The sequence below is a fragment of the Myotis nattereri genome (assembly GCF_964212035.1).
Source record: "Myotis nattereri genome assembly, chromosome: 6".
In the NCBI taxonomy this organism is placed as follows: domain Eukaryota; kingdom Metazoa; phylum Chordata; class Mammalia; order Chiroptera; family Vespertilionidae; genus Myotis; species Myotis nattereri.
The window spans coordinates 47,822,407-47,835,637 of record NC_138081.1 but is presented as its reverse complement, the minus strand read 5'-3'; the positions used below and the strand labels follow the sequence as shown (position 1 = coordinate 47,835,637).

The window sequence follows — 13,231 nt, the reverse complement described above, 5'->3', positions numbered from 1 at the left end:
AACTACAACAAGACTGTGCACAAAGACCACAAGGGGGTGCACCAAGAGTGCCCTCCTCAGGTAATTGGGGAGGCTGAACCACCGGGCCCTACAGGACACTCAGCACAGAAAACCACTTTTTCAACACAGGGAAGCATAAAAAATGTGGAGACAAAGAAAAAGGACACAAATGACAGAAATGGAGGAAAGCAAACTACTGGATATAGAGTTCAAAACCACACTTTTAAGGTTTTTAAAGAATTTTCTAGAAACTGCCGAAAAACTTAATGAGACCTACAAGAAATCTAATGAGACCCTCGAGGTTGTGATAAAGGACCAACCAGAAATTAAGCATACACTGACTGAAATAAAGAATATCATACAGACTCCCAACAGCAGACTAGAGGATTGCAAGAATCAAGTCAAAGATTTGAAATGCGAAGAAGCAAAAAACACCCAACCAGAAAAGCAAAATGAAAAAAGAATCCAAAAATACGAAGATAGTGTAAGGAGCCTCTGGGACAGCTTTAAGCGTACCAACATCTGAATTACAGGGGTGCCAGAGGAAGAGAGAGAGCAAGATACTGAAAACCTATTTGAAGAAATAATGACAGAAAACTTCCCCTATCTGGTGAAAGAAATAGACTTACAAGTCCAGGAAGCGCAGAGAACCCCAAACAAAAGGAATCCAAAGAGGACCACACCAAGACACATCATAATTAAAATGCCAAGAGCAAAAACAAAGAGAGAATCTTAAAAGCAGCAAGAGAAAAACAGTCAGTTACCTACAAGGGAGTACCCATACGACTGTCAGCTGATTTCTCAACAGAAACTTTGCAGGCCAGAAGGGAATGGCAAGAAATATTCAAAGTGATGAATGCCAACAACCTACAACCAAGATTACTTTATCCAGCAAAGCTATCATTCAGAATTGAAGGTCAGATAAAGAGCTTCACAGATAAGAAAAAGCTAAAGGAGTTCATCACCACCAAACCAGTATTATATGAAATGCTGAAAGGTATCCTTTAAGAAGAGGAAGAAGAAGAAAAAGGTAAAGATACAAATTATGAACAACAAATACACATCTATCAACAAGAGAATCTGAAAATGAAGTGAATAATCTGATGAACAGAATGAACTGGTGATTATAATAGAATCAGGGACATAGAAAGGGAATGGACTGGATATCTTGGGGGGGAAAGGGGTGAGAGGGATGCGGGAAGAGACTGGACAAAAATCGTGCACCTATGGATGAGGACAGTGGATGAGGAGTGAGGGAGGAGGGTGGGGTGGGAACTGGGTGGAGGGGAGTTATGGGGGGGAAAAAGAGGAACAAATGCAATAATCTGAACAATAAGGATTTAATTAATAAAAAAATTGGAAAAAAATCAAAATAAAAAGATTCCCCCCCACCCCCGCCAAAAAAAAAAAAAAAAAAAAAGAACATTGTAGTTAGCTTTAGAAGTTCCCAGCAACTGCCACTGACATGTGGGGTGTGGTGTGCAGTGTTTTCCAACAAGACATTTCCCTTTTGAATGCAAATGTGATCGAACCCCACTGACTGGAGCTTAAGCTGTGGAGGGAAGAAGACACAGAAACTTCTTGCTGAAAAAAAGTATTTGTTTTTATAAGCATGGGTTCCTTAAAGGGCAAACACTGGAAATACTTAGAAACAAGTCTGGTGCTTCTACTAGAGAAAACGATTAGACAAGCCTAAGTCTTGATTTTGTAGGTAGGATTTACGTACTGTGTAAAGAGAAGTCAACCTCGATAAGAAGCATTTGGATGATGATGTGCTTTGCAATCATGATATGTGTGTGTGTGTGGGGGGGGGGGGGTGGCGGCGGTGGGCGCGGAAAGCTATTCCTAAAAACTGGCCTCAACTGCAAGCCCCATCTTAGTGCACATTCCCACCAACGTTGGCGTCTCTTAGATACGGTAAGAGCTGTGCTTTTCTGGGCTGGAAAAATTATGACTAAGCTGGGTCAGTGTCCTCTTCTGGCTTTGCTAAGTGCATCCCTATTATCTGTATTACTTATTCATCCCACTGCCTTGGCCTGCAGTAAATTCAGCAGGACCTAATAAATTAAAATACAACAGGAATCAACAGAAACCCAAACTGTGACCCCACAGTCTATTATGAATGCTCAAAGCCACTAAAAGCACCACTGCTCTAACGAGAACAGTAATAACTTGGGTACAGCCATCTGCCAGTTCCAAAGTGCTTTTCATCCCGGATCCCCTTTGGTCTCCGCTTGGGACCTGGGACCTGGTTGCTACGCTATCACCCCTATTACCGGTGAGAACACAGAAACGCAGAGGCTCACAGAAGACGCACCTGGTGACAGAGCCAGGACCTTTCCAACGCCAGTTCTTCTTGATGCTCAATGCATTTTTCCCTTATTAAAACAGTATCTCATGATATTGCATTTCTCTAACCACAGTATATCCCATTTCCACTATTTGGTGCCAGGAACTGCAGGGTAGCATTTCTATCTTGGATACAGCAGGGCAAACAGCCTCTGACCCCTGGCCTTGGGGTCTCACACTGTGTAAGGGGAAGAAAAACAAGAGCGTGGCACCTGGCTGTCTCCCGGGAGGCAGGGGTGGGAGCTCTCGGGCTCAGCCCCTGGACTGCTCCTCAGGGGACCAGAAGCTGTCCAGTGACAGGGGCCTCTGCTTCCAGCCTTTGGAATTTAAGGAAAGTCTGTTCATTGTCGCCTGAAAAACAGACAGTAGAATTTAAATTTCAAAATTCCCGAGGGCACATCCCTGAAAGAGACAGATTTCCTGGGTCTGGTCCCAGATAGCACGGCATCTGCCTACCTGTCAGAGTTTACACATTGACTTCAGTTAGTGTCCTGCAGGCTCATTATAAACAGGATTCTGGCTGGTGATTTATTCTGCCCTCTGACAGTCCTTACTCCAAGACAACCACACCTTCTACATATCCCAGATGACCCCACCCTCCTTCATACACAATATTCTATTCTGTTATTCAACTATTATCTTCCCAAATGAAACTGCTAAGTAAAAAAAAAAAAGCAAAAAAAAAAAAAAAGCCTACTAACCCCTCTTTTTAGTGTTCCTGAAACCTATCAAACAACATTTTAGTGCACATACCCAGATTTCAGATTTGATTCCTGGTCGGGGCACGTGAGGGAGGCAACCAATCAATGTTTCTCACATCCATGTTTCTCTCTCTCCCTCCATCCCTCTTCCTTCCTCTCACTCTAAAATCAATTTTAAAAAAAAAAAACTGCCCTAGCTGGTTTGGTTCAGTAGATAGAGCATCAGCCTGCGGACTAAAGGGTTCCGGGTTCAATTCCAGTCAAGGGCACATGCCCAGGTTGTGGGCTCAATCCCCAAAGGGGGGCATGATGGAGGCAGCCGATCAATGATTCTCTCTCATCATTGATGTTTCTCTCTGTCTCTGTCTCTCCCTTCCTCTCTGAAATTAATAAAAATATATTTAAAAATAAATAAAATCAATAAAAAACAAAAAACATTTGTGACTCATGGGAAGAGGTCAAAATATCAGCATTAACAGGAGTTTGGGAGAAGCTGATTCCAACTCTCCTGGATGACTTCGAGGAGTTCAAGACTTCAACGAAGGAAGTAACTGCAGATGTGGTGGAAACAGTAAGAGACTAGAATTAGAAGTGGAGCCTGAAGATGTGACCAAACAGCTGCAATCTCATGATAAAACTTTAACGGATGAGGAGGTGCTTCTTATGGATGAACAAAGAACGTGGTTTCTTAGGATGAAATCTACTCTTAGTGAAGAGACTGTGAAGATAGTTGAGATGACAACAAAAAATTTAAAATATCACATAAATGTAGTTGAAAAAGGACTGACTCCAGTTCTGAAAGAAGTTCTACTGTGGGTAAAATGCTGTCAAACAGCGTCACATGCTACAGAGAAATCGTTCATGAGAGGAAGAGTCAATCGATGTCACAAACTTCACTGCTGTCATATTTTAAGAAACCGCCACCCTGGTCAGTGGGCAACCACCTGTATCCAGGCAAGACCTTCCACCAGCAAAACGATGATCATTTGCTGAAGGCTTAGACGATGATTAGAATATGTTAGCAATAAAGTATTTTAAAGTAAGGTATATTCACTGTTTTTTTAGACACAATGCTATTACACACTTAATAGACTACAGTGTAGTATAAGCATAACTTTCATGTACATTGGAAAATCACAAAAGTAGTGTAATTTGCTTTACTGTGATATCTGTTTTATTGTGGTGGTCTGGAACCAACTGAACCCGCAATGTCTCTGAGGTATTCTCCCCTGGAAAATACTCTGAGAGCAGGGCCTCTCATTCCCTGAAGCACCAACAGGAGCTACTCAGAGGGCTGTTGAGCTGATTCCATTTACTTACTACCTGTCTGGGGCAGGACAGAGGCCAGCATCTACTTTCTCAGAAGTGAGTCCGGCAACAGATCTGGACCTGGCTCAGACCTGGTCAATCTGGGGTTTGAGGCAGACCCCTCCTCCCTTGCTACGGAAGAGATTCCCCCCACATCTCTTTCCACAGATGCCTAAAGTTGGGCCAGCTTTGCCCCCACCCAACCCCACCTCCAGCCACGGGGTTCATGCCAAATTGGGTCCTTGGAATGGCCATGGGGCTTCTTATCAGTTGCCAAATGTCTCCAGTCTGGGTCCAAAACCAGCAATCAACTTCCTCTTCCCACATAGTGATTTATCTAAAATTCTCTCTGACGTTGCAATGAGTTTCCTAACTTCGGCCTGCATAGGCGTTTTATTTTCCCTGTAGAATGAATCCAAACAGTAACATTCAGGCAGAGCCAGGTGCTGCTTTATAATGGGAGGGTGGGGACCACAGTGATCTGTAGTGTGGCCCTCTAACAAAGGTGGCATGTCTGCACTACTAGGCGGTCTGGAGAGGCTAGAGAGAGCGCCGGCAGGAGAGAAGAGAGTCCAGCATGGAGCCACTTTCCAATTAGGCAGGTGCTGCACGGAGTTCCAGAGTTTCCCACCAGCACAGGCGTGGTTGCTCATGACCTGAGTTTGCTTTTATGGTCTTTCTCAGTCTAAAAAACACTGCGTAGGGGTTGTGACAAAGACCTTCTCCTTGACCAAATGTACCTTGGCCCCAAGTTTTAGTAAGAATCCTGCTATGTCACTTCAGAGAGAATACTCCCACCCTGATATCTGATGACCTTCAAACTCTGATCAAATTCCTTATCCCTCCCCATTGCTTATATGATATCTGATCACCCTGGCCTGCCTTCAGGAAGAATCCTGTTAATTTAGCTAGAATACTCCTTACCCTTAGTAATTTTTCATCTCTCCCCAACCTCTCACCTCCCTTTTCCTTGGCTATAAATCCCCACTTGTTCTTGTTGTATTCAGAGTTGAGCCTGGTCTCTCTCCCCTATTGCATTAGTCTTGACACCTACCACAACAGTCCTGAATAAAGTCTTCCTTACCATTGTAACCAGTGTCAATAATTTTTTCTTTAATAATGGTAGCGGTTTAAATGGTGGCCCCCAAAATGTTATGTCCATGTCCTAATACCTGGAATCTGTGAGCATTACTTTATATGGTGAAAGAGTGGATATTACTTTATTGGGCCCAAATGCAGTCACGTGAATCCTCATAAGAGAGGCAGAGGACGTTTTGGGGGACACACACAGAGACACAGAAAAGGAAACAGCCATGTGGAGACAAAGGCAAAGCCTGGAGTGTTGTGGCCTCAAGACAAGAGATCCCTGTAACACCCAGAAGTGCAGGAGCCAAGGAACCGACAGACTCTCCCCTGGGGCTTCGGAGGGAGCTCGACCAGCCAACCCCTTGAGTTTGGGCTTCTGGTCTCCAGAACTGTGAGAGAAGGAATTCCTACTGTTTTACGCCATCCAGCTTATGGTAATTTGTTCAACAGTCACAGGAAAGTAACACAGGGATAGAGGTACGTCGTGGCCTGTTCAGGCTGCTATAACAAAATACCACAGACTGGGTGGCTAATGAACAACAGAAATGTATTCCTCACAGTTCTGCAGCCAAGGTCAAAGCAGCAGAGCAGAAGGCTGGTGTTGGAGAGCCTGCTTCCTGGTTCATAGATGGGCCTTTTCACTGGGTCCTCAGCCAGTAGAAGGGACGAGAGGGTCTTTATAGAAGTGCAGTGACCCCACTCATGAGGTCTCCACCCTCATGATCCAATCACTTCCCAAAGGCCCCACCTTCAGCACCACACACCGGGCATTAGGCTTCAACATACGAATTTGGGGGGAACACAAACATTCAAACCATAGAAAAGTGAGACGGGGGTACTGCAACCAGTCAAAGGGTTAAGGAGCCATATATTCAAACCTTATTGACATTTGACAATAAGCTTGAATTATTTTTATAATAAAAACTAATCATTAAAAATTATAAAACATGTCTTGGCCAGTGTGGAGCATTGTCCCCATGCACCGAAGGGGTCGCAGGTTCAATTCCTAGTCAGGGCAGATATGGGAGGCAACTGATGGATGTTTCTCTGTCCCTCTCCCTTCCTCTGTCTCTAAACAAACAAATAAATAAAATAAAAATCATAAAACATGAGTATACCTGAGATTTAGGGGGTGGGGAGAGTGAAGACACAAGAAGATATCAATGCAGGTTAGAAAGACAGCTGAGTAGACCCAAGACCTTGAGCTGCTATTCTCAACCTAAAGAAATAATATTTAATTAGGTCTCAAAATGTGCTCACTACTAAATCCTATCTCATTATAGAAAATAAAAAGGTATCCAATGTCCAGTTCTCCCAGAAGAAAGTGTGTGATGTGGAGAGGGTCTGTTCTAGAATAGGAACTCACGGATCTCTGAAAGCAGCACCGGACTAGTTTTGTGTTTCTTTATCTGGTTTAAAGATGTTTATTACATGTCACAGAAATTATTTTACATTAAATGATCATTTCAAGGACATAAAATGCCATGAAAATAAATCCTTTTAGGAAAATTCAGTGAGAAAGACAAGTTCAAAAACAAGATGTAGTGAGTGACTAAAGCCACCTTTCCAGGGGGGCAACAATCAAGAACATTGACCACCCCAATAAATTTTTTAAAAAAGGAACATTTACAATCTTCATATATCCACACAAGAGCGTAGCCGCCTGAGCAACCAACAAACCTCGTCCTGTATTATTTTCCTGGTCACCAGTGTTAAGAGACACTGCCTAAGAGGCAGGACAGCGAACTCACAAATGATCCTTTACAAACAAGGCATTACTCAAACCACCACAAAGGCAAGGAGTCAGACACAAGCTTTCTAGCCCTATCTCCTGTGACTCCCTTTCACTAAATCTGAGCTCCAGCCGCACGGCTAGCTTCTCTCTTCTCAAACAGGGCTTTGCCCCCAGTCCCTGCACTCTCTCCAGAAAAGGCCCTCCCTTCAGAAGTTCCTGACTATCGAAATCCAGGCTGCATTAGTCTGCTAGGGCTGCCATAACATATTACTCAGAAAGTTGGCGGCTTAAAACAGAAATGTATTCTCCCGCAGTTCAGGAGGCTACAAGTCCAAAACCAAGGGGTTGGCAGGGCCGAGCTCCCTCTGGAAGCTCCTGTGGAAAATCCTGTCCTTGCTGTTTGGTGGCTACAGCGTTCCTCGACATGTGGCTGCCTCACCCCAACTCTGCCTCTCTGGACACCTGGCCTGTGTCACATCTTTGTCTGTGTCACATCTCTCCCTGACTCACTCTTTTTTAAAATATGTTTTTATTGACTTTAGAGAGAGAGGGAGAGAGAGATAGAAACACCAACGGGCTGCCTCCTGCATGCCCTACTGGGGATCAAGCCTGAAACCTAGGTATGTGCCCTGACCAGGAATCGAACCAGTGACTTCTTGCTTCATGGGTCAATGCTCAACCACTGAGCCACACCAGCCAGGCACCCCTGCCTCACTCTTTTTTTAAAAAATATATATATATATATTTCTTTATTGGTTTCAGAGAGGAAGGAAGAAGGAGAGAGAGATAGAAACATCAATGATGAGAGAGAATCATTGATCAGCTGCCTCCTGCACGCCCCCCACTGGGGACCAAGCCTGCAACTCCAGCATGTGCCCTTGGCCGGAATCGAACCTGGGACCCTTCAGTCTGCAGGCCGACGCTCTATCCACTGAGCCAAGCCGACCAGGGCTGCCTCACTCTTAAAGTACACTTGCCATTAGATTTAGGGCTCACCCAGATAATCCAGAATCATCTCATCGCAAAATCTCACTTAACCACATCTGCAAAGACCCTGCTTCCAAATAAGGGCAAATTCATAGGTTCTAGGGATGAGGACACAGATGTATCTTTTTTTTTTTTGCGGGGGGGTGGGGGGGAGGGGAGTGCGGGGGAGCTGCTATTCAATCCACTACACAGGCCAATCTGAGATAACAGCATTCACCAGAAGCCTTCCTGGTCTTGTTTCCTAAACTTCAGAGGATGGCTTTCTGTCCTCTCACAGACACCCTGTAACTGCTCATCAGCTATGCTGGTGCAGCAGAATCCAGTCAACCCAGTGTTTTCCAAAGTGGGGTCTCCCAGAGCAAGCGCTCACCAGGGTAAGGAGGGGGAACCACAGCTCCTCATCACGGCAGCCACCACACTGTCACCGTGACTGTCTGTGCCTGAATCCCTACAGCATCTCGGAGGGCAGGGTCCATGTTTCACTCACCTTTGTACCTCCAGCCGCAGAACTTATAAACAGTAAGTGCTTAATTGACAACTGATATTTGGCAAAGAAAAAAATGAATATATCTGTATCACTGAAATGTATTGTGTATGTTGCTACTCATTAGGAAGAATCGCACACCTGTATACTGCACAATGCTTGATAGGGAAGATCAATATTTACAGGGTTCTCACCCAGTCAACCAACAGTCTCTATCAGTAACTTATAAACAGTAAGTGCTGATTTAATGACCACAGGAAAACACTTATCCAGGTGATCGCTAAGGTCTTTTTCAGCTCTAAATTCTATGATCACCAATAACTGACAAAACAAACTGGCATGCAAGGGAATGCAGTGAGCTGACCAATCAGAAAGCTAAGGCTCCTTTCTCGCTCCCCAGCCACCTTGGCGGCTGCTCACCTTGCCATCCCACATCTAAGGCAGGAAGATGGTGGCCGCAAAGAAGATGAAAAAGTCTCTTGGGTCCATCAATTCTAGGCTCCAACTTGTTATGGAAAGTGGAAAGTATGTGCTGGGGTACAAGCTGACTCTGAAGATGATCAGACAAGGCACAGCGAAGCTGGTCACCCTTGCCAACACCTGCCCAGCCTTGAGCAAATCTGAAAGAGTACTATGCCATGTTGGCCAAGTCCCGTGCCCATCACTACAATGGCTATAAGATCACTACAGTGGCAGCGTGTGGAAAATACTTCAGAGTATGCACACTGGCTATCATTGAGGCAGGGGTTCTGATGTTAGAAGCATGCCAGGCAGATGGGTGAAAAGTAAATCATGCACAATTTTTCTTTAATAAAACTGGCCAGTTTTAAACTTGGTTTAAACACAAAACAAAATAAAACAAAGCTAAGATTGAGGGGAAATGGCTAAATAAATGCAAGGTCCTTGCAAGGCATTAAGCAAAATACAATGTGAACCGTGGGTAGCGTGCTTCAGTCGTGTTGTCTACACGGAACATATTTCTTAAACAAAACACAAACCCAACGGACAATGCAGGCCTCGTAACCCCTGAGTAGGCCAAACGATCCTAAGAGTTCTGGTCTCCTTTGGTGGATGTCAGTTCCCTCAGCTCTAGCCCTACTCAAGTCCACCCCAAGCCACCAGGTTCTTCATAAAATTCTCATTAAAATGTTTGAAGAGCTCAATAATTTCAAGTAGCTTTCGAATTACCATTAGACACAAACTTACTCCATTCCTGTTCACAGACCTGCAGGCTCCCTATGCCCCCTCCTGCACCCCCACCCCTTGTTCTCTCTCAGTGGCTGTCTAAATCCCCATTAAATGTTATCTGATACACTCCTAAGGTATTCTCTTTCCTAAGGATATTTTTATATTGATCTGGAATTCTGGGAGACCAGAAAACTAAAAAGATTTAAAACAATGGACTTCTAATAATAAAATTTTAGACACAGGGAAATGAGTAGACGTTTTAAAGAAAATCTTTCCTGGATCCCTTCAGAACACACCGACTGGGGAGCCAGCTTTCTACCTTCTTGAAAGTGAGCCAGCGCTGGCTACAGATATATCAATCCATGGGCAGCTGGCATCCTTAATAATGAACAACTTCCTTCTCTTCTGTCAAGAGCAGAGACAAAGACATGATTCAGGGGCCCTCAAAGTGAATTATCGCCTTTGTTTAAAACTCCCCTCTCGCGCAGAGCTGTCAGCTGCAGCAGCCAGTCCAGGGAAGGATGAAAATTAAAGCAAAGCTGTTGAAGTGCCCAGGCAGCCAACACAAGGGACTCTGCCTCCACTTTGTGTCCAGCCCCACAGAACTGAGACCGCTCCAGAGGCGATGTCTGGGCAAGGACAGCCTGCCCTGGACCCGGCACCAGGAGGAAGGCAACATGCTTCTCCAGTGAAAAAGGACGCAAGTCCCTGCCAAGGTTACCATCAGCTCGCACCCAACAACAAACCACCCTGGAACACAATTATAAACTGCAGGTCAGGCCCATTTGCAGGTCATGAAATAAGTTAGTGGGTCACAAGCAACATTACAAAGAATGAAATAGAAAATGTCAAAATACACTGCATGTATTTTGGGAAACACTTGTTTCACTTGTATGTGTGTTTATATTTGAACTAGAGGACCGGTAAATGAAATCGTGTATTGGGGGGTGGGGGGGGTGGGGGGTGTCCCTCAGCCCAGCCTGCACCCTCTCGCAATCCGGGACACTGGCTCCTAAGCACTCACCTGCCTACCTTCCTGATTGCCCCTAACCACTCTGCCTGCCTGCCTGATCACCCCTAACCACTCTGCTTGCCTGCCTGATCGCCCCTAACTCCTTGCCTACCTGCCTGATCACCCCTAACCACTCACCTGCCTGCCTGATTGCCCCTAACCACTTACCTGCCTCCCTGATCGCCCCTAACCACTCTGCCTGCCTATCTGCCAGCCTGATCGCCCCTAAATGCTCACCTGCCTGCCTGATCACCCCTAACCACTTGCCTGCCTGTCTGATTGCCCCTAACCACTTACCTGCCTCCCTGATCGCCCCTAACCACTCTGCCTGCCTATCTGCCAGCCTGATCGCCCCTAACTGATCACCTGTCTGTCTGATTGCCCCTAACCACTCTGCCTGCCTGCCTGATCCCCCTAACCACTCTGCCTGCCTGCCTGATCCCCCTAACCACTCGCCTGCCTTCCTAATTGCCCCTAACTGCTCGCCTGCCTGCCTGATCGCCCCTAACCATCTCTGCCTCGGCCCTCGCCACTGCGGCTTCATCCAGAAGGATGCCTGGAATGATGTTCAGAAGGTCGTTCAGCTGTCTGGTCTAATTAGCATATTACGCTTTTAAGATTATAGATATGTACATACTGGGTTACAACATAAAACACATTTCTTACTGTGGGTCACAAACCAAAGTGTGAATGCCACTGTTCTTGAGCAAAAATGAAACAAGTGTTCAATTCAAAGACATAATCAAAAGATGACCTATATTTCTTTTTTAAATGCCAATAATTATCAAACAGTACCTTGGACAGTGTCTGTCAACCACATCAGTCTTTCCTAAGCATAGTTCTGGGGTCCTAGGATGTATTTTCAGAGATTTGAGAATTTTTACATTTTGTGTTCTTGATGAGAATCCAAATGGAACATATTTTGAATCATCTAGATGTCTCCCTCATAATTGTGTTAGGTCATGTGGTATAAATGTTCAGACTGGCATTTGTGTTTATAATCAAACTAGAGGCCCGGTGCACAAAAATTTGTGCACTCGGGGGGAAGGGGGGATCCCTCAGCCTGGCCTGTGCCCTCTCGCAGTCTGGGACCCCTCGGGAGATAACGACCTGCTGGCTTAGGCCTGCTCCCGGGTGGCAGAGGGCAGGCCCAATCCCTAGGTGCAGCCCCTGGTCGGGCTCAGAGCAGGGCCGATTGGGGAGTTGGGGTGCCGCCCCCTGTCACACTCAAGGCAGGGTCGATGGGGAGGTTATGGCTCTACCCTGTCACACACAGAGCAGGGCCCGTGGCGGGGGGGGGGGGGGGGGGGGGGGGGTTGGGGCGCCACACCCTGTCACACACAGAGCAGGGCTGATCAGGGGGTTGGGGTGCTGCACCCTGTCACACACAGAGCCACAGGGCGATCAGAGGTTGGGGAGCTCCCCCGTATCAGGCACAGAGCAGGGCTGATCAGGAGGCTGGGGCGCCTTCCCCTGTCACGAACAGAGCAGGGCGATCAGGGGGTTGGGGCGCCGCCCCCTGTCACACACAGAGCCGCAGGGCGATCAGGGGGTTTGGGCGCTGCTCCCTGTCACGCTGATCCCGGTGCTGGGAGGCCTCGCGGCTCCGCTGATCCCGGTGCTGGGAGTCATATTACCCTTTTACTATATAGGGTAGAGGCCTGGTGCATGGGTGGGGCTGGCTGGTTTGCCCTGAAGGGTGTCCTGGATCAGTGTGGGGGTCTCCACTGGGGTGCCTGACCAGCCTGGGTGAGGGGATGATGGGTGTTTGCAGCTGGTCACACACCCTTCAGGGTAGGGGTCCCCACTGGGGTGCCTGGCCAGCCTGGGTGAGGGGCTGAGGGCTGTTTGCAGCTGGTCACACACCCTTCAGGGTTGGGGTCCCCACTGGGGTGCCTGGCCAGCCTGGGTGAGGGGCTGAGGGTTGTTTTCAGGCTGGCAGGTGATGGAAGCTCCCAACCGCTCCTTTTTTTCTTTTCTTTTTTTTTAATTCTGGGCCAGCTTTAGCTCTGAGGCTCCACCTCTTAGGCCTCCGCTGCTGAAAATAGGTATCTGGTTTGTTTCGGTTCGAAACAATGTATAACTCCAGCTCTGACTCCAGCTCTGAGATCCCAGCTCGCTGAAAGCTGGTTTCTGGGGTTTTGTTTACCTTCTATATTCGTTACAATGTTTTTTAAACTGCAGGCTCAGAGGCCTGCAGTGGCAGGCGGGGAACGTTGGAGTCCTCCGTCACTGAAGCAAGCAAGCCTCATGTTAGTTTCAAGCTGCCTGGCTGCCGGCCGCCATGTTGGCTGACAGTTAATTTGCATATCGCCCTGATTAGCCAATGGGAAGGGTAGCGGTCGTAAGCCAATTACCATGTTTCTCTTTTATTAGATTAG

The 13,231-nt window shown here is 46.6% G+C and overlaps 1 protein-coding gene and 1 pseudogene across 5 annotated transcripts in view; one reads left to right on the top strand and one right to left on the bottom strand.

The window, feature by feature from the left end:
- ANKRD6 (ankyrin repeat domain 6) overlaps positions 1-13,231 on the bottom strand; it is a 160,736-nt gene that overhangs the window by 105,038 nt on the left and 42,467 nt on the right. The window lies entirely within an intron of this gene.
- On the top strand, positions 9,099-9,439 carry LOC308520900 (large ribosomal subunit protein eL30-like; annotated as a pseudogene). Its single transcript has one exon. The product of its transcript is annotated as a large ribosomal subunit protein eL30-like (transcript).